This window comes from Dama dama, chromosome 4 (assembly GCF_033118175.1).
Source record: "Dama dama isolate Ldn47 chromosome 4, ASM3311817v1, whole genome shotgun sequence".
Classification (NCBI taxonomy): Eukaryota; Metazoa; Chordata; class Mammalia; order Artiodactyla; family Cervidae; genus Dama; species Dama dama.
Window position 1 is genome coordinate 49,282,920 of NC_083684.1, and position 20,529 is coordinate 49,303,448.

The following is a 20,529-nucleotide window of genomic DNA, read 5'->3' on the forward strand; positions in this document are numbered from 1 at the left end:
TTATGCCTTAAAAAAGGAAATTTAGGAATTTTTTAAAGGGCATCATTCACCACACCTATAATCAGAGAAAAATAAATATTAATTTTTAATGCAATAATTGAGGAAGAAAGCAAACATTTTACTAAGAGACATAATATAGAAGCAATAAATGATCAAACATCCTGGTAAAAACTACAGCTGAAGAAACTATGTACGGGAAAGGAAACAAATACTACAATAAAAAGTTTAATGTTTGAATTACAGGCATATTATAGCACATGTTCAATAATACAAAAAAATGGCAATTTATTAAAACACGAACTCTGCTTGATAAAAAAAGCAAATTAGTGACTGGGTAATTCCTCTATTTATTATTTATTGAGCTAATAACAAATGCAGAAAGAAATGAGACAGAAGGCTTTAAAACCTATTGGAACCCTCTTTGCAGAATTGGGCCAATCAGATCTTCCAGGCAGTTCTAACTCATGATATAAAAAGCCCTCGAGAGCATTCGGATGGGCTTTTAAAACATATACACAGCTGCTTGACACCAGGATGCCACTATGGGGTAGGTTAAATGGCTACCACCAGATACAAGGCCTCCAGCACTTTTTAATTCTTTAATCTTTTACATTCTACATCTAATGATATACTTAGAATGGGATGGGGGTTGCAGGGTGGGTTTTGATATCCCCATAAGAATACTTACAAATACTGAGGACTACAATTAAGGTGTCAAAATACAAGAAAATCAAAGTTCAAAAGTAACAGAAGGGCTCAGATGATCTTCGTCTATTCACAGAGCTAATCTTTTTGTTTGTTTGTTTGTTTTCAAAGTAGCTTTATTTATTTTTTAAGGTAGTCATTAAAAAAGGTTTTTTTAGGCCAATTTTAGGTTCACAGCAAAATTGAGAAGAAGGGACAGACATTTCTCATATGCTGTCTGCCCCTACTCATGCACAACCTCCTCTATTAGTAACATCTCCCAACAGAGTTGTACATTTATTACAACTGACAAATCTACATTGACACATCATAATCACCCCAAGTCCATAGTTTCACATTAAGATTCACTCATGGTCTTGCACATTCTATGGCTTTGGACAAATGTATAATGACACGAATCCACTATTATAGTATCACATAAGAGTATCTTCACCACCTCCTACATCCTCTGTTCTCTACCTAGTCATCTCTTCCCCATTGCAACCACTGATCTTTTCATTGTATTCTTTTCCAGAATGTCATATAGTTGGAATGATACAGTATGTCGCCTTCTTGGTTTGGCATCTTTCACTTAGTAATATGCATTTAAGCTTCTGCTATGTTTTTTCATAGCTTGATAGCTCATTGCTTTTTTTTTAGAGCTGAATAATATTCCGTTGTCTGGATGTGTCATGGTTTATTTATCCTCTCACCTACTGAAGGGGATCTTGGTTGCCTCCAAATTTTGGCAATTACGAATAAAGCTACTATAAACATCTGTGTGCAGATTTCTGTCTGGACATAAAAATTCAAGTCCTTTGGGTAAACACTAAGGAGTGCAATTATAGGATCATTTGGTTAGAGTACACTTAGTTTTGTAAGAAACCACCAAACAGAGTTCATCTTAATCTATCAGCATTTGACATAGTGATTTTCCATACTTCTAAAAAAAATTTATTAATGTATTCTTTCTGGCTGCACTGGGTCTTCATTTCTGCTTGCAGGCTTTCTCTAGTTGCAGTGAGCAGGGAATACTCTTCATCTGATGAGTGGGCTTCTCATTTCAGTGGCTTCTTTTGTTGTGGAGCACAGGCTCTAGGGCATATGAGGGCTTTAGTAGTGGGATGTGTGGGCTTAGTTGCCCCATTGCATATGGGGTCTTCCTGGACCAAGGATCGAACCCATGACCTCTGCATTGACAGGCAGATTGTTAACCACTGGATCACCAGGGAAGTTGCTCCCTACTTCTTAAAGTACTGTTTTTGTGTGGCTCTTGACTCACCCACCATACTCTCCCGATGTCACTTCTGTTTTCATTGGCCTCCACCACTTCTGTTTCCCTTACGAGGTCCTCTTCTCTTCCCAATTTCTAACTGTTGGAGGTCTGAAAATTCCTTCTCATCTCTCTCTGTATACCCAGGTAATCTCATCCAGCCTGTGGCTTTAAATAGGACCCTAAATGTAGCTCTCCAGCCCTGACCTCTTTCCTGAGCTCCCAGTACACATGACAAGCTGCACATTCCACATTTCCACTTGCAAGTCTAAAAGGCATTTCAATTATTTATTTATTTTATTATTATTCTTTTTTTTTTTTTTTTTAACTGTGCACGGGCTTTCTCTAGTTTCAGCAAGCGGGGGCTACTCTCTACTTGCAGTGCTCAGGTTTCTCATGGCAGTCGCATCTCTTATTGCGGAGTATGGGCTCTAGGACGCACAGGATTCAATAGTTGTGGCGCAGGGGCTTAGTTACCCTGAGGCACGTGTAGTCCTTCTGGACCAGGGATCAAACCCATGTCCCGTGCATTGATACTGGATTCTTAACCCCTGAACCACCAGAGAAGCCCTGATATTCAAATTTAATGCAGACAAAACAACTCTTGATTCCCCTGCCCCATCCCCTTGTTGCCCAGTCTTCTCCATCTCATTAGTGAGACTAAAAACTAGGAATCATTCTGTCATAGCCCATATCCAATCCATCAGAGATCCTGTGAACTCTGTCTCCAGAGTATATCCTGAATTCTAACCATTCATCAGCATCTCCACCAGTACCACCCTATCCAAGGTCTCTCATCCTAAGGATTACAATAACTGGCCCTTTGTTTCCACCCTTATTTACCACCTCCAGGTCCCCACAAACAGCCAGAGTTATTTTTCTATTAATCAGATCATATCACTGTCACACTTAGGCCTTCTAACCGCCTCCTCTCACCCTTTGAACAAAATGCAAACTTAACTGCTTTAAGACATGGAAGTATAAATTGATACAACTACATCAACGACAGAATACTATATACTAGTTAAATAAATTAGATCGATGGACATAATAAGAAGTCTGACTTTTTTTGACCATGGCCCACAGCTTATGGGATTTTAGTTCCCTGACCAGGGATGGAACCCAAGGCCCTGGCAGTGACAGCATTGAGTCCTAACCACTGGATCACCTGAGAACTCCCAGAATCTGACTATTTTTGATATTTGACCACTGAGAGTATTTAAGTCCCACTATTCTCCCTTTCCCTTTTGCCCCACATCTAAGCCAACCCATAAGAAAGTCCAGGCACCCTCCCTTGGTGTTGGCAGATAAGTTTAAACCGGCCCTTTGGTGGAACCCTCCAACCATCTCACTTCCTGACCATAATGCAGACCAGAGCCACCATCCCCATCTTTACTCTCTTTTGCTCCAGATGAAATCCGAGTTCTTCACCTGCTGGGAATTTTTTTTTTTTATCATTTCAATGTCTTACTTCTTTCCCAGCTTTACTGAGATAGAGTAGACATATAACATTGCATGAGTTCAAGGTGTACAGTGTGTTGACTTGATACCTTTACATATTGCAATAGATTACCAACATGGCTTTAGCTAACACCTCCATCCTATCACATAATTACCATTTCTTTTTAGCGGTGAAAACATTTAAGAACTCCCCTTTTAGTAACTTTCAAGTACATAAAACAAGAGTATTAGCTATAATCACCATGCTGTACATTAACTTCCTAGAAATTATTCATCTTAAATCTGAATGTTTATACCCTTGATCCAATATCTCCCCATTGCCCCCAACCCCCAGCGCTTGGGAACCATGACTCTACCCTTGGTTTTTCCAAGCTTCAGCTTTTTTAGATTCCACATGTAAGTGATACCATACAGCATTTGTCTTTCTCTGACTGATTTTACTTGGCTTTATCCAAGCTGTCAGAAATAGCAGGATTTCCTTCTTTTTCAGGCTGAATAATAATAGTTCACGATGTGTGTGTGTGTGTGTGTATACATAAACACTACACCTTATCATCTTTTTTTTAATTAATTAATTAATTTGGCTTCACTGGGTCTTTGTATTATGTGGGATCTTCCATTGCAGTGCGTGGTCTCTCTAGTTGTGGCACGTGGGCTACGGAGTATACAGGTTCAGTAGTTGTGGTGCGTGGGCTTAGTAGCTCCTTGGAAAGTGGGATCTTGGTTCTTGATCAGGGATCAAACCTGTGTCCCCTGCATTACAAGGTAGATTCTTAACCATTGGGACACCAGGGAAGTCCCACACACTACATCTTTATCCATTTGTTGATAGATTATTGTTTCCTATCTTAGCTATCATAAATTGTGCTGAAATGAACATGGGGGTACAGATATCTTTTTTGCGATCCTGTGCTTTTTTCTTGTGGATATACACCCAGAAATGGAATTGTTGGATCATATGGTAGATCTACTTTTAATTTTTTAAGAAACCTCCATACTGTTTTCCATAGTGGCTGTACCAATTTACACTCCCACCAACAGTGCAAAAAGACTTCCTTTCCTCCACATCCTCACCAACACTTGTTATTTCTTATCTTTCTGATGACAGTCATTCTAATAGGTATGAGGTGATATCTCATTGTGGTTTTGATTTGGATTTCCCTGGTGATTAGTGATGTTGAGCATCTTTTCATGTACCTGTTGGTCATTTGTACATCTTCTTTTGGAAAAATGTCTGTTCAGTTCCTCTGCCCACTTTTTAATTGGATATGTGATTCTTTGCTAAGTACATTTTGGATATTAACTTATCAGATATGATTTGCAAGTAGTTTCTCCCTTTCCACAGGTTGCCTTTTTATTTCATTGTTTCTTATGATGTGTATAAGCTTTTAGTTTTATACAGTCCAATTTGTTGGTTTTTGCTCTTGTTCCATGTGTTCTTGTTGTCATATCCAGGAAACCACTGCCAAGACCAAGGTCAAGGAGCTTTTTCTTTTCAGGGAATATTTTTGATGCTGACAATATGAGTAACTATCTCATATACATTAGAACCTACAAGTCAACGTAGGCATCCCAATATCCATAAATTTCTGAAGGGGGAGGGAAGGGCTTCCATGCGTCTAGCAAGGATTGCCTGCCTGCCTGCCTGCTAAGTTGCTTCAGTCATATCTGATCATTTGTGACCCAGTGGACCCCATGGACAGAGGAGCCCACCAGGCTCCTCTGTCCATGGGATTCTCCAAGCAAGAATACTGGAGTGGGTTGCCATGCCCTCCACCAGGGATCATCCTGACCCAGGGATCGAACACCTGTCTCCTACACTGGCAGGCAGATCTTGCACCACTGAGCCACCAGGAGGCCCCTAGCAGGGATTCCTGGTATCCAAAGGGAACATGAACCAGTAGATAAACCTTGAAAGCATAATGTTGAGGTGGGGAGAAGGGTTGCGACAGAATTGATACTGTTTAATTTATGTAATAATCTGATCTATTTCTAGTAATTTTTTGTTGTTTTAAAGTCTATCTTATCTGCTATTGAACTTTTTAGGTATATACATTATATTAATATATCTTGTGCAATTCTTTCATTTTCAGTCTTTCTATATGCTTAGGCTTTAGATGTGCCTCTTATAAATGGGTAATTTTTGAAATAATTTTAAAAAATCTAGTCAGATAATCTCTGTCTTTCAGTTGGAACGTTTACACTTACTCTGTGTGTGTGCTTCATCACTGTCCAGCTCTTTACAACCCCATGGACTATAGCCCTCCAGGCTCCTCTGTCCATGGAATTCTCCAGGCAAGAATACTGGATCTTCCCGACCCAGGGATAGAACCCATATCTCCTGTGTCTCCTGTATTGCAGGCAGATTCTTTACCTGCTAAGCCATCAGGGAAGCCCCCCCGCCCCTGTAATTTTTATAAAGATCAATTTAATTCCAAAACCTTAGCTTATGCTATCAGTCCCATGCTTTTGCTCTCCCTTCTTGGTTTTTTTAAGGAACTGCTTTCTAATTTCTATTCTATTTTCCTCTACTACTTAGGCAATCATATACTCTATATTCTAGATATTTTAACATGCATAAGTTACTTATCCAAAGCTAATTTGGCTATTCTCCAGAAGAACACAGGACTTCAGATCACTGTAATCCTCATTACTGCTGCCCCAGACTTAACAAACTATTGCTTCCATATATTTTTATTCTATCTTGTTTTTTGATCATAAAACCCTTGTTATTGTTGTTTATACAATCATATATGTCCATGTTTAACCATATATTTAATTTTTTCTTTTTTTCATTTCTTGTTGTATCTCAGACTTTCATCTGGAGTCACTTTTGTCTAAACTACATCCTTTAGACCAGTGTCATCCAACAGAAATATAATGTGAGCCTATGTGTAACTTTAAATTTTTAAAAACTTTAAAAAAACAAGTAAAATTAATTTTAATAAAACAAAAATATCTCATGATAAATGTTTGACTTGATGCAGTTTTTCTTAGTAAAAACAAATCATCTAACAGTTATCTTTCCTCAAAGATTATTTTGTCATTGCTAACAAATTAGTATGCTTCAATTACCAAGATATAAAAGCATTCTCTTAGAAAGTTACAATATGAACAGGCAGCTGTGTGTGAACATAGTTAATACTGAATTCTGAAGGATTCAGGATAACCTGACAACTGAGGTACTTTTTTTAAGGTTTATAAGCTATATTTCCTATTGTACAGATATTATTATAACCTTTGGACATTCCTTGGATTTTCAGAGAAAACTCTCTGACATCAGAACTAAAGCTTTAGGACCATTACTGAGCTAGAGCCAGCTTGTACCAACTCACAATAGCAGATTGTTAAATATCAGAAATTTTGTAAGTTAAGCCACTGGTATTAGCCATTAATTAAGCCTTTGGAGTTAGCCATGGTGGGATTATTTACCCCATGGAAATTATCAAACACCACAACTCAGAGCTTCCTCTTTCAAGACCCTGATGCCGGGAAAGATCGAAAGCAAAAGAAGAGGACAGCAGAGGATGAGATGTCTGGATGGCATCACTGATTGAATGGATAAGAATTTGCGCAAACTCCAGAAGATGGTGAGGGACAAGGAGGCCTGGCATGCTGCAGTCCATGGGGTTGCAAAGAGTCAGAAACAACTTAGTGACTGAACAACAACAACTAACAAGGCAAATAAGATGCACCTTTATTTACACTACTGATGAAAGTGAAAGAGGACAGTGAAAAAGCTGACTTAAAACTTAACATTCAGAAAACAAAGATCAGGGCATCTGGTCCCATCACTTCATGGCAAATAGATGGGGAAAAAATTGAACCAGTGACAGACTGTATTTTCTTGGGCTCCAAAATCACTGCAGATGGTGACTGTAGCCATGAAATTAAAAGATGCTTGCTCTTGGAAGAAAAGCTATGACCAACCCAGACGCCATATTAAAAAGCAGAGACATTACTTTGCTGACAAAGGTCTATCTAGTCAAATTCAGACTTAAATTGAAAAAAGTAGGGAAAACCACTAGACCATTCAGTTATGACCTAAATCAAATCACTTCCGATTATACAGTGGAAGTGACAAAATAGGGATTAGATCTGATAGGGTGCCTGAGGAATTATGGATGGAGGTTCGTGACACTGTACAGGAGACAGGAATCAAGATCATCCCCAAAAAAGAAATGAAAAAAAGCAAAATGGCTCTCTGAGGAGGCCTTACAAATAGCTATGAAAAGAAGAAAAGTGAAAAGCAAAGGAGAAAAGGAAAGATATTCCCATTTGAATGCAGAGTTCCAAAGAATAGCAAGGAGAAATAAGAAAGCCTTCCTCAGTGATCAATGCAAAGAAATAGAGGAAAACAATAGAATGGGAAAGTCTAGAGATCTATTCAAGAAAATTAGAGATACCAAGGGAAAATTTCATGCAAAGATGGGCACAATAAAGGATATAAATGGTATGGACCTAAAAGAAGCAGAAGATATTAAGAAGAGGTGGCAAGAATACACAGAAGAACAACACAAAAAAGATCTTCATGACCCAGATAACCATGATGGTGTGATCACCCACCTAGAGCCAGACATCCTGGAATGCAAAGTCAAGTGGGCCTGAGGAAGCATCACTATGAACAAAGCTAGTAGAGGTGATGAAACTCCAGTTGAGCTATTTCAAATCCTAAAAGATGATGCTGTGAAAGTGCTGCATGCAATATGCCAGCAAATTTGGGAAACTCAGCAGTGGCCCCAGGACTGAAAAAAGGTCAGTTTTCATTCCAATCCCAAAGAAAGGCAATGCCAAAGAATGCTCAAACTACTGCACCATTGTACTCATCTCACACACTAGTAAAGTAATGCTCAAAATCTTCCAAACCAGGCTTCAACAATACGTGAACCATGAACTTCCAGATGTTCAAGCTGGATTTAGAAAAGGCAGAGGAACCAGAGAACAAATTGCCAACATCCGTTGGATCATCGAAAAAGCAAGAGAGTTCCAGAAAAACATCTATTTCTGCTTTATTGACGATGCCAAAGCCTTTGACTGTGTGGAACACAACAAACTGTGGAAAATTCTGAAAGAGATGGGAATACCAGACCACCTGACCTGCCTCTTGAGAAATCTGTATGCAGGTCAGGAAGCAACAGTTAGAACTGGACATGGAACAACAGACTGGTTCCAAATAGGGAAAGGAATACGTCAAGGCTATATATTGTCACCCTGCTTATTTAACTTATATGCAGAGTACATCATGAGAAATGCTGGACTGGATGATGCACAAGCTGGAATCAAGATTGCCAGGAGAAATATCAATAACCTCAGATATGCAGATGACACCACCCTTATGGCAGAAAGTGAAGAGGAACTAAAGATCCTCTTGATGAAAGTGAAAGAGGAGAGTGAAAAAGTTGGCTTAAAACTCAACCTTCAGAAAACTAAGATCATGGCATCTGGTCCCATCACTTGATGGCAAATAGATGGAGAAACAGAAACAGTATCAGACTTTATTTTTTTGACTTCCAAATCATTGCAGATGGTGACTACAGCCATGAAATTAAAAGATGTCTGCTCCTTGGAAGAAGTTATGACCAACCTAGACAGCATATCAAAAAGCAGAGACATTACTTTGCCAACAAAGGTCCATCTAGTCAAGACAATGGTTTTTCCAGGTGTCACATATGGATGTGAGAGTTGGACCATAAAGAAAGCTGAGCACCGAAGAATTGATGCTTTTGAACTGTGGTGTTGGAGAAGACTCTAGAGAGTCCCTTGGACTGCAAGGAGATCCAACCAGTCCATCCTAAAGGAGATCAGTCCTGAATACTCACTGGAAGGACTGATGCTGAAGCTAAAACTCCAATACTTTGGCCACCTGATGCGAACAGCTGACTCAATGGAAAAGACCCTGATGGTGGGAGGGATTGGGGGCAGGAGGAGAAGGGGATGACAGAGGATGAGATGGTTGGATGGCATTACCAACTCAATGGACATGAGTTTGAGTAAACTCTGGGTGTTGGCAATAAAGAGGGAGGCCTGGTGTGCTGCAGTCCATGGGGTCACAAAGAGTTGGACACAACTGAGCAACTGAACTGAATGAACTGAAGACTCCAAGACTTTGCTCTTTCTGGATAATTCTGAGAACATCAGAGTTGAACTTGCTAAGATAGCCCTAAACTAGTAGGGTCTGTAGACAACTGGTAAAGCAAGCAAAAATTCTCTCTGGAAGAAGGTTCAATTGTCCTATGTCTCAATTTTTTCCCACAAATATGTTTTCAAGTACAATGACCAGAATACAGTCAAAGAGAACTAAGCATTCAAAGTGGGGGCACGGAGCGGGTACTCCTTCATCAAGAGCCAGCAGGGGGAAAAAATACAACAGAAAGACTTCAACATCTTAGATATTAGGCTTTTCTGACCCAGATTATAAAATCACTATTTTCACTATGATCAAAGAAATAAAAGAAAAAGTTGCAAATGTCATCAGGGAACTGTACACTTTAAAATGTGACATTGCAGAAGTGAAAAGAAGTCAAATAGCAGTTGTACATCTAAAAAACAGTAAATAAAAAGTTTAATGGACAGATTTAACAGCAAATCAGACACAGCTGAAGAGGTCACTGACAACCCAAGAGAAAAGTCAGAAGCAGCTATCCAGAATGGAGCATGAAGAAAATATACATAAAATATAGATGAAAAAGAACAAGCCCAGAGAATACAGTGAAAAAGTCTAATATACATTTAATCAGAATTCCAGATAAGAGAATAAACAGAGGCAATACATAAAGATATAATGAATGAGAATTTTCCCGAACTTACAAAATTCACCAACCCATAACTTCACAAAGCTTAACAAATCCCAGAGAGGATAAACAATTTTTTTAATCCACACCTAGACACATCACAGTGAAACTACAGAGAATCAAACAGGAAAAAATCTGAAGAGGAGTCACAGAAAAAGAGACATGATTTCAAAGAAGCCACAGCTAGCCTGACTGCTAATATCTCAAGAGAAAATATGGATGCTAAAAAATACTAGAATATTATTAAATATCATCAACGTGCTGAAGGAAAATAACAACTTACAACAATGGTATAAAGCCAGGATATCTTCATATATTGCCTTTGTTTATACCCAGGAAAAGAAAATCGCCTTTAAGAATAAAGGTGAGTAAAAATAAATAATTTTTTAAAAGAATAAAGGTGAGCAGTAAAGAAAACTCCATTTACAGCAATAACAAGAATAAAATACTTAGGAATAGATTAAACAAGAAATAGGTAAAACCTATATAAAGAAATTTATAAAACACTCCTGAAAGATGTAAAAGGAGACTAGAACAGATGGAAAGATATTCTTTCTAGCAAAATCCCTTGTTCTTGGAAAAGATGGATAAATTCATAAAGATGTCAGTTCTCTCCTAAGTTAATTTAAAATTAAATGCAGTGCTCGCTTCGGCAGCACATATACTAAAATTGGAACGATACAGAGAAGATTAGCATGGCCCCTGCGCAAGGATGACACGCAAATTCGTGAAGCGTTCCATATTTTTAAAAAAATAATAATAAAATAAATAAATAAATAAAATTAAATGCAGTCTCAGTTTTAAAAAACCAACAAGATATTTTTTATGGAACTAGGCAAGATGACACTAAACTTGATATGAAAAAATAAAAATGCAAAAAGATTACAAAAATACTAAAAAAAAATGCTATAGGTAAAAAAAGGTTTTCAAGACAGTGAAAATATTCTGTATGATACAATAATAAAGAATACAGTATGTACACTGCATCCAAACTTATAGACTATGCAACACCAAGAGTGAACCCTAATGTAAACTGTGGACTTTGGTTGACTATAACGTGTCAGTGTAGATTCATGAATTATAACAAATATTCACCTTCTCAGGTGAGGGATGCTGGTAATAAAGCAGACTGTACAAGTGTGAGACCACGATATAAAGGAAATCTCCGCACTTCCTCTCCACTTTGCTGTGAACCTAAAACTGCTCTTTAAAAAAAAGTGAAGTCTTTAAAAATATGTAGAGAGAGAGAAAGAAAAAAAAAAAGAAAGAGAAGGAAGCAAGGAGGAACAAAATGCTACAAGAAGGATTAGTCTTGTTGTTGGTCTTCCCTGGTGGCTCAGTGGTAAAGAATCCACCTGCTAATGCAGGAGACACAGGATCAATCTCTGATTCAGGAAGATCACACATGCTGCAGAGCAACTAAGCCCATGTGCCACAACTACTGAGCTTGTGCTCCAGAGCCCGAGAGCCGCAGTTACTGAAGCCCGCATCCCAGAGCCTGTGCTCCACAACAAGAGAAGCCACCGCAGTGAGAAGCCCACGCACTGCAACTAGAGAGTAGCCCCCGCTCGCCACAACTAGCAAAAAGCTTATGCAGCAATGAAGACCCAGCACTGCCAAGAATAAATTAATTAATTAAAAACTTTTAAAAATACATACTATAAAAATTCTGTACTTAAAACAGTATGGAACATATGAAGAGACAGAGGCAGCATAATAGAATAGAAAGTCTGGAAAAAGATCTAAGTACAATAAAAATTTGTTATATAGTAAGGATTGTATTTCAAGTCACAGGGGAGTAAATAGAGTTTTTAATAAATGGTACTGAGACAACTGATTAACCACTTGTTATTCTTTAGCTGCTAAGTCATGTCCAACTCTTTGGGACCCCATGGACTGCAGCACACCAGGCTTCCCTATACTTACCTTAAAAATAGTTATGATAATGCTGACTCCTAGGTCAGGGTCATGGTGTAAATTCCATCACACCTTCCTACCTCTCAGAGTTTGCTCAAACTCATGTCCACTGAGTCAGTGATGCTATCTAACCATCTCATCCTCTGCCACCTCCTTCTCCTCTTGCCCTCATTCTTTCCCAGCATCAGGATCTTTTCCAAATAGTTGGCTCTTCCCATCAGGTGGCCAAAGTATTAGAGTTCCAGCTGCAGCATCAGTCCTTCCAATGAATATTTAGGGTTGATTTCCTTTAGGATTGACTGGTTTGATCTCCTTGCTGTCCAAGGGACTCACAAGAGTCTTTTCCAACTCCACAGTTCAAAAGCATCAATTCTTTGGTTCCCAGTCTTTTTTATGGTCCAAATCTCACATCCATACATGACTACTGGAAAAAACCATAGCTTTGACTAGATGGACCTTTGTCAATAAAGTGATATCTCTGCTTTTTAATATGCTGTCTAGGTTTCTCATAACTTTTCTTCCAAAGAGCAAGCATCTCTTAATTTCATGGCTGCAATCACTGTCCACAGTGATTTTGGGGGCCCAAAAAAATAAAATCTGTCAGTGTTTCCATTTTTTCCCCACCTATTTTCCATGAAATGATGGGACCTCATGCCATGACCTTAGTTTTTTTTAGTTAACCACTTAGAAAAATTAAATTAGATCTATGCCCTACACAATACACAAGAATAAACTCTGAACTAATCAGGCATCTAAATATAAAAGTGAAACCATGCAAGTACTAGAAAATATGAAGGTGAATTTTGCTTGAACTTGAGTTTAGGAAAAGGCTTTCTAACTATGGCCCCAAATTCAGAATCCATGGAAGAAAAGAAACTGATAAATTTGACTACATAACGAAAATTTTTAAAAACTACTGTGTAGTTTTACCATCAAGAAAGTCAAGAAAACAAAGTAGGTTGGAGGTAAGAACACTTGCAATATATCACAGATAAAGGAACAATATTCTTAATATATAAAGGACTCTTACAGATGAGGAAAATAACTTCAATCCTTCTAAATTCCCCCAAAAAAATTAAAGAAGAAGGAACACTTTGTAATTCTAAAAAAAGACACTATAAGAAAACTACCAACCAATATCCCTTATGTGTATTGACACAAAAATCCTCAACAAAATATAGTAAACTGAATCCAGCAGCATATTAAAAGAATTATACAAGTGGATTAAGTGAATTATAAGAAAGAATTATGACCAAGTAAGGCTTATTCTCAGAATACACAGATGATTTAACATACGCAAATCAATGCAATACACAGTATTAACAGAATGAAGGAAAAAAATACATGACCATCTTGATGCAGAAAAGCATTTGACAAAATTCAACATTCTTTTGTAATAAAAATAGTCAATAAACTAGGGATGAAAGGAATTTTTCTCAAAATAATAAAGGACATATGTGAAAAACCCACAGTTATCATACTCATCAGTGAAAAATTGAAAACTTTTTATCGTATCTATCTCAGATAATGAATGCTAACCAAACTTATGTGGTAATTATTTTACAAAATATATAAGTCAAATCAATACATGTAAGTACACTTTAGACAGTGATGTATGTCGACTATATCACAATAAAACTGAAAGAAAGGGACTTCCCTGATGGTACAGTGGTTAAAACTTTGCCTTCCAACACAGGAGGTGCAGGAAAAATCCATGGTCAGGGAGGTAAGATTCCACATGTCTCATGGCCAAAAAACCAAAATGTAAAGCAGAATATTGTAACAAATTCAATAAAAGCTTTTTAAATGGTCCACATCAAAAAAAATTTAAAAAAAAAAAAAAAGCGAATAAATCATTGGTGTCCATCATTACCAATGCTGCTCAGTACTGTACTCTAGCCAGCAGAGAAAAGGGGTCAAGGGGAGTAACAAAGATTAGAAAGGAAAAAACAAAATCATTATTAATCACAGATGATCTATATTTCACTCAAAAGCATGAACATCAAGAATTTTAGCTTCTAGCTCTATGGCAGTTTACACCATCACTTGAGACAGCCCATCACCATTGTTAATTTTAAACTCTATACATGTTCCTTGGGGCTTCCCCAGTGGCTCAGATGGTAAAGAATTTGCCTACAATGCAGGAGACCTGGGTTTGATGCCTCAGTAGGGAAGATCTCCTGGAGAAGGGAAGTGCAACCCACTCCGGTATTCTTGCCTGGAGAATTCCATGGGCAGAGGAGCCTGGCAGGCTGCAGTCCATGTGGTCGCAAAAAGTCAGACACGACTGAGCAGCTAACACTTTCACTTTCACATGTTTGCTGAGCAGGTCCCCAACACTAAACATGGGTTTTTGTTAAAGCACCTGTGTTGCAGTGAAGCATTTCTCAATCACCTGAGACAATGATTAAAAGCAGATTTATGGGCCCCACCCCAGAGTTATGGAATCAAAACATCTACAGTTTAGACCTGGGAATCTTTACTTTTTAAATTTTCCAAGTGATTCATTTGTACACTAAACCATTAGAGTGGATTTCAAAGGTGTGTCACAATCCTGTTACTACTACTAATTTCTTAGGAATGCTACTAAAAATTGATCAGTTATAATTCAGTAAGATTCTTCCTTCAAATCCTAATCCATTTCATTTACAAATAGTATATTTTAATCCATCAATTTTGAAATTTCCTTCTTGTTCAGTTAATTGCCCTGGCCCCTCTCATGTTATTACAGCAAAATGTCTACAAAGTGTATGTTAAAAAAAAAAAATACGAGTTTCTTACCTCCAAACAGAAAAATTATATTAAAAAGGTCATAATGACCTGGATAACCATGATGGTGTGGTCAGTCACCTAGAACCAGACATCCTGGAGTATGAAGTGAACTGGGCCATAGGAAGCTTTACCAACAACAAAGCTAGTAGAAATGATTTCAAATCCTAAAAGATGATGCTGTTAAAGTGCTGCACTCAGTAGGTCAGCAAATTTGGAAAACTCAGCAGAGGCCACAGGATGGAAAAGATCAGTTTTATTCCAATCCCAAAGAAAGACAATGCCAAAGAATGTTCAAACTACTGCACAATTGCATCATTGCACATGTTAGCAAGGTAATGCTCAAAATCCTTCAAGTTAGGCTTCAAGAACTTTCTGATGTACAAGCTAGATTTAGAAAAAACAGAGGAACCAGAGAGCAAATTGCCAATATCTGTTGGACCATAGAGAAAGCAAGTGAATTCCAGACAAACATCTACTTCTGCTTTACTGACTAGGCCAAAGTCTTTGACTGTGTGGATCACAACAAACTGTGGAAAATTCTTGAAGAGATGGGAATACCAGACCACCCTACCTGTCTCCTGAGAAACTTATATGTAAGTCAAGAAGCAACAGTTACAACCAGACAAATAACAACAGACTGGTTCAAAATGGGAAAGGAGTACGTCAAGGCTGTATATTGTCACCCTGCTTATTTAATTTATATGCAGAGTACATCATGAGAAACGCTGGGCTGCATGAAGCACAAGCTGGAATCAAGATTGCTGGGAGAAACAGCAACAATCTCAGATATGCAGATGATACCACTCTAATGGCAGAAAACCAAAGAGCCTCTTGATGACAGTGAAAGAGGAGAGTGAGAAAGCTGGCTTAAAACTCAACATTCAAAGAACTAAGATCATGATGGCATCTGGTTCCATCACTTCATAGAACAGGAAAAAGTGGAAACAGTGACAGATATTATATTCTTGGGCTCCAAAATCACTGCAGATGGTGACTGCAGTCATGAAATAAAAAGAAAAAGACACTTGTTCCTTTAAAGGAAAGCTATGACAAGCCTAGACAGCATATTAAAAAGTAGAGACATCACTTTGTACACAAAGGGTTGTATGGTCAAAGCTATGCTTTTTCCAGTAGTCATGTATGGTTGTGAGAGTTGGACCATAAAGAAGGCTGAGCACCAAAGAACTGATGCTTTCGAACTGTGGTGCTGGAGAAGACTTATGAGTCCCTTGGACAGCAAGGAAATCAAACCAGTCAATCCTAAGGGAGATCAACCCTGAATATTCACTGGAAGAACTGATGCTGAAGGTGAAGCTCCTGGCCACCTGATGTGAAGAGCCAGTTCATTGGAAAAGACCCTGATGCTGGGAAAGATTGAGGGCAGGAGGAGAAGGGGGCGACACAGGATGAGGTGCCAATCACCGACCAATCACCGATGGCATCACCGACTCAACAGACAAGAGTCTGAGCAAACTCCAGTAGACAATGAAGGACACGGAAGCCTGGCATACCGCAGTCCATAGGGTCACAAAGAGTCGGACACGACTTAGCAACTAAACAAAAACAACCTCAAAACATACAAAAAATAGAGTATGCAATGTGGTTTTTTGTGTTTTCTAATAATAAAATGGTAGGTAGTTAGAATAGGAAAAAGGAGCCCAAAATTGCAGTGGCTAAAAGACAAAGAAGGGAAAAGCCCTCAAAAATAGAACAAAGGAAGGTCTGAGGACCAGAGTGAGGACCTCAGGTAAAACAAACAGCTCTCCTGGGTAGTCCAATTTACATAGGGCAGACTCAGTGGGAGGAGAAAAAAACATATAAAAAGAGGAGCCAAAATTGAGCTGGGGACTTCTCTTCTCTTTGCATCTTTTGGGTCGGCCCGCCCTCAAGCCTCAAGGATGTATTTTCCTTTGCTTTCTAAATAAAACTGAGCTGTAACACAGAGCTGTAACGCTGGTCCCTCCGACGAAATTACACAAGGCCGTAACACCAATTTGTCCGTCGCTTCAAATTTTCACTGTGTCGAGACAAAACCGAGGAAAGTACAAACTCTCCCGACAATAACATAACAAAAAGAAATTCCAACGAGCAGTATAGTTTTAGTAGAAAGGCAATTTAATATTATCTCTTATTCAATAAGTGAAATATTTTAGCTCATCCCAACAGTAAAGTGAAGGTTGCCCCTCAAAAACCACAATATAGTTAAAACTACTTGCTGCTAATCCTAACATCTGGCCTAGGTTAGGGATCAAATCCCAGTTTAAACATACAGTCAGATAATGAATAAAGAGATTCAGAAAGCATAGGCTGTGTGATAGAATTTACACCATGACCCTGAGCCAGGAGGCAGCATTATCATAGCTATTTTAAAGAATTACAACATACTGCTCATTATGTGTCAGTAACATTACGATTTACAAAATAGCTAACAATGGATTTAGCATTTGACTATATAGTAAATAGAATCATCATCCCTACAGATAAGGATGTAATTTTACTGTATATGAAAGGAAAATACACATTGCTGATGAGACTCATATCCCATTGCTCCCCTACACTTGTGCCAGCTGAAGTGAAGAGCCATTCTCCAAAGAGACAAGACAGACAGACAGACAGACACACACACACACACATACACACACACACACACACACACACACACACACAGAGTCTCTCCCCACCCCACCCGCCTCTCCCCTGTGCTTTTACAGCCGGGATAAATGTAGCTACATTGTTGAAATACCATCAGTCCTTCAAAGTTCACCTCCAATGCTCCATTGTCCACAACCTCTCAAACAGGATTCTTTCCCTGATGGGGAAACTCTCTGGCATTCTCTTTACTCCATCCTGTATCTTGAGCTCCTGAGGGCAGAGGCTAGATTTTACTACATCCTGGATCAGCCTTCACTTGCCCCACTCCACCCCGAACACCTCCATGCCTTGAGAAAAGAGTCTCTATAAATCACTATCGGTAACTCTTTAGATTAATCTGCCAATTCATCAGTTTAGTTTGGTTGTTCTACCCAAATATAATTGGCACTTTAATGCATGCTAAAGAATAAAGAGCCAGTTGAGAGACTACATTTGGGTTTTTTACCTGAAAGCAAGCACAATAGTAACTTAAACTTAGAGAAATAAATCCACAGCCCAAAGTCATGCTGTTCTATTATATGCACTACAAGCCTAAGCTGTTGCCTTCCAGTACAGTACCTGCCAACACTTCCAAATGGGCCCTTATTTGTTTAGAGGGAAGGCCACACAGACATCCTATTGGAAATCACCAGGCCTTCTCTATGGGGCGGGGCAGGGGGGGCAGGGGTGGGGGTGGGTGCGGGTGGTAAAATTTCTGAGCCACCCATCAATGGCTTGGTATTTAAATGATAAAGAAACAAAGAACATTTAACAATCAAGACTGCAGCATTCCACAAGAAGTGACCAAAACTTCAGTCATGGGAATATCAAACAAAACTAAGCCATTTTAAAAGAAAGTAGAAATAAGGAATAATGAAACCAACAAGAATAAAACACTACGAGCAAAATAAATTTATACATAAGACAACTATTTTTCAAAATTCTTGCTCGGCTTTGGATGTTCTGTTTGCCTCCCAGCTACAAACACATTCTTCACACATGCTGGGAATGCTGCGGAAAACTAGTCAGCATTCAGAGGCTTAATCCACAGTCCCAGTGCAGCGCCTGTGGGCTTAATAGTCAGACAGCCATTTGTCCTCAGGAGAGGTTAGGGGTTAAAATGCAAATATGCAAACAACTGAGTTCTTTCCCTAAGATAGCTGGAAAAAGCATGATCCCTATTGCTATTTCTTTTTTAAGGGAAAAAAGCTTGCAGTCTCAGGGATATGTTTAAATACCTTAGTATAATACAATTTTGAAGGAGAAAACAATAGATAGGAATAAACACCCTTGTCCTGGATAAAATCTATACTCTGGAGAAAAGGTTGACATATGTGTGACAGTTGATTTACCAGAATCACTAAAGATTTTGATTTATCAATCAGTGCCCTGGGCACTCGATTCTCCCCGAGGGAAAATTAACAATTCCAACTAAACTAATATATTCTATTATGAACTAAAATGAATGCAAGAATCAATCCTGTCACTTTGTACAACATCCAATTACGATAAAAGTATGTCTATCCTTTGGGGGATACCTAAAATTAAAAGTTATTTAATGAAAGAAATAATATATTAAATAATCATAATTGAAGCCAATTGACATTTTTAAAGGATGGCTTTGACATGCTTTAAAGGAGATGAGCGAATCTCAGAAATGTAATTGCATAACTGGGTCAAGAACATGATTTTTAAAGTCAGACTACCTGAATTGACTGCTGCCCCTACCATTTAGTAGAAGCAATCTCCTGGGCTTCTCTAAGCCTCAGTTTTGTGCCCTGCAAAATGGAGAGACACAGTTGTACCCATAAACTCAACATTAAAAAAACTAAGATCATGGCATCTGGTCCCATCACTTCATGGCAAACAGATGGGGAAACAATAGAAACAGTGACAGACTTTATTTTCCTGGTTTCCAAAATCACTGCAGATGGTGACTGCAGCCATGAAATTAAAAGATGCTTGCTCCTTGGAAGAAAAGCTATGACCAACCGAGACAGCATATTAAAAAGCAGAGACATTACTTTGCCAACAAAGGTCCATCTAGTCAAAGCTATGGTCTTTCCAGTAGTCACGTATGGATGTGAGAGTTGGACCATAAAGAAAGCTGAGCACCGAAGAATAGATGCTCTTGAACTGTGGTGTTGGAGAAGACTCTTGAGAGTCTCTTGGGCTGCAAGGAGATCAAGCCAGTCAATCCTAAAGAAAATCAACCCTGAATATTCATTGGAAGGACTGATGCTGAAGCTGAAATTCCAATACTCTGGCCACCTGATGCGAAGAACTGACTCATTGGGAAAGACCCTGATGCTGGGAAAGATTGAAGGCAGGAGGAGAAGGGGATGACAGAGGATGAGACGGTGGGATGGTATCACCAACTTGATGGACATGAGTTTGAGCAAGTTCCGGGAGCTGGTGATGGACAGGGAAGACTGGTGTGCTGCAGTCCATGGGGTCACAGAGTCAGACATGATTGAGCGACTACACTGAACTGAACAGTTGTCCTTAGGAAAATGAATAATGATAATGAATATAAAAGCATTTGGCACAGTAGCTGGCATACAATCAGCTTTCTGTGAAGTGATGCCATTTTTATTACTGTCATTCTAAAAGCATATGAAGTATAAGAACAAAGAGCATCAATCATCATTCAGTTATACAAGGGTTAAATTGCAACCCACTGCAGTCTCCCAGCAACAGTGAACCCTGAAAAGAATTCAGGATGATAAAACAGGATGAGGCACTCTATGCTTGGGATAAAGGGCCCCCTAGACAGCCGGATGTACATTTCAGGAAGAATTTCAGTGACTCCAGATTCCCGCATCTTCCCATATGTAAAAAGGTACTAAAATCATTAACTTGAGATATCTGTTCTTCGTGATTAGCACTAATCTTTTACCAAGATGAATGCCTCATTACATGTTACTAGACTGGCTCCTCCCCTAGTTCTCCAAAGCAGTTCCTCAGAGCTGTCTCCCTGGCTACAGCCCTCAGTAAGAC

The 20,529-nt window shown here is 38.7% G+C and overlaps 1 long non-coding RNA gene and 1 other non-coding gene across 2 annotated transcripts in view; one reads left to right on the plus strand and one right to left on the minus strand.

The window, feature by feature from the left end:
• LOC133050910 (uncharacterized) overlaps positions 1-20,529 on the minus strand; it is a 193,054-nt gene that overhangs the window by 102,489 nt on the left and 70,036 nt on the right. The gene's annotated exons all lie outside the window — the stretch shown is intronic.
• LOC133055379 (U6 spliceosomal RNA) lies at positions 10,850-10,956 on the plus strand. Its single transcript, XR_009692655.1, has one exon. It is a non-coding gene; the product is annotated as a U6 spliceosomal RNA (small nuclear RNA).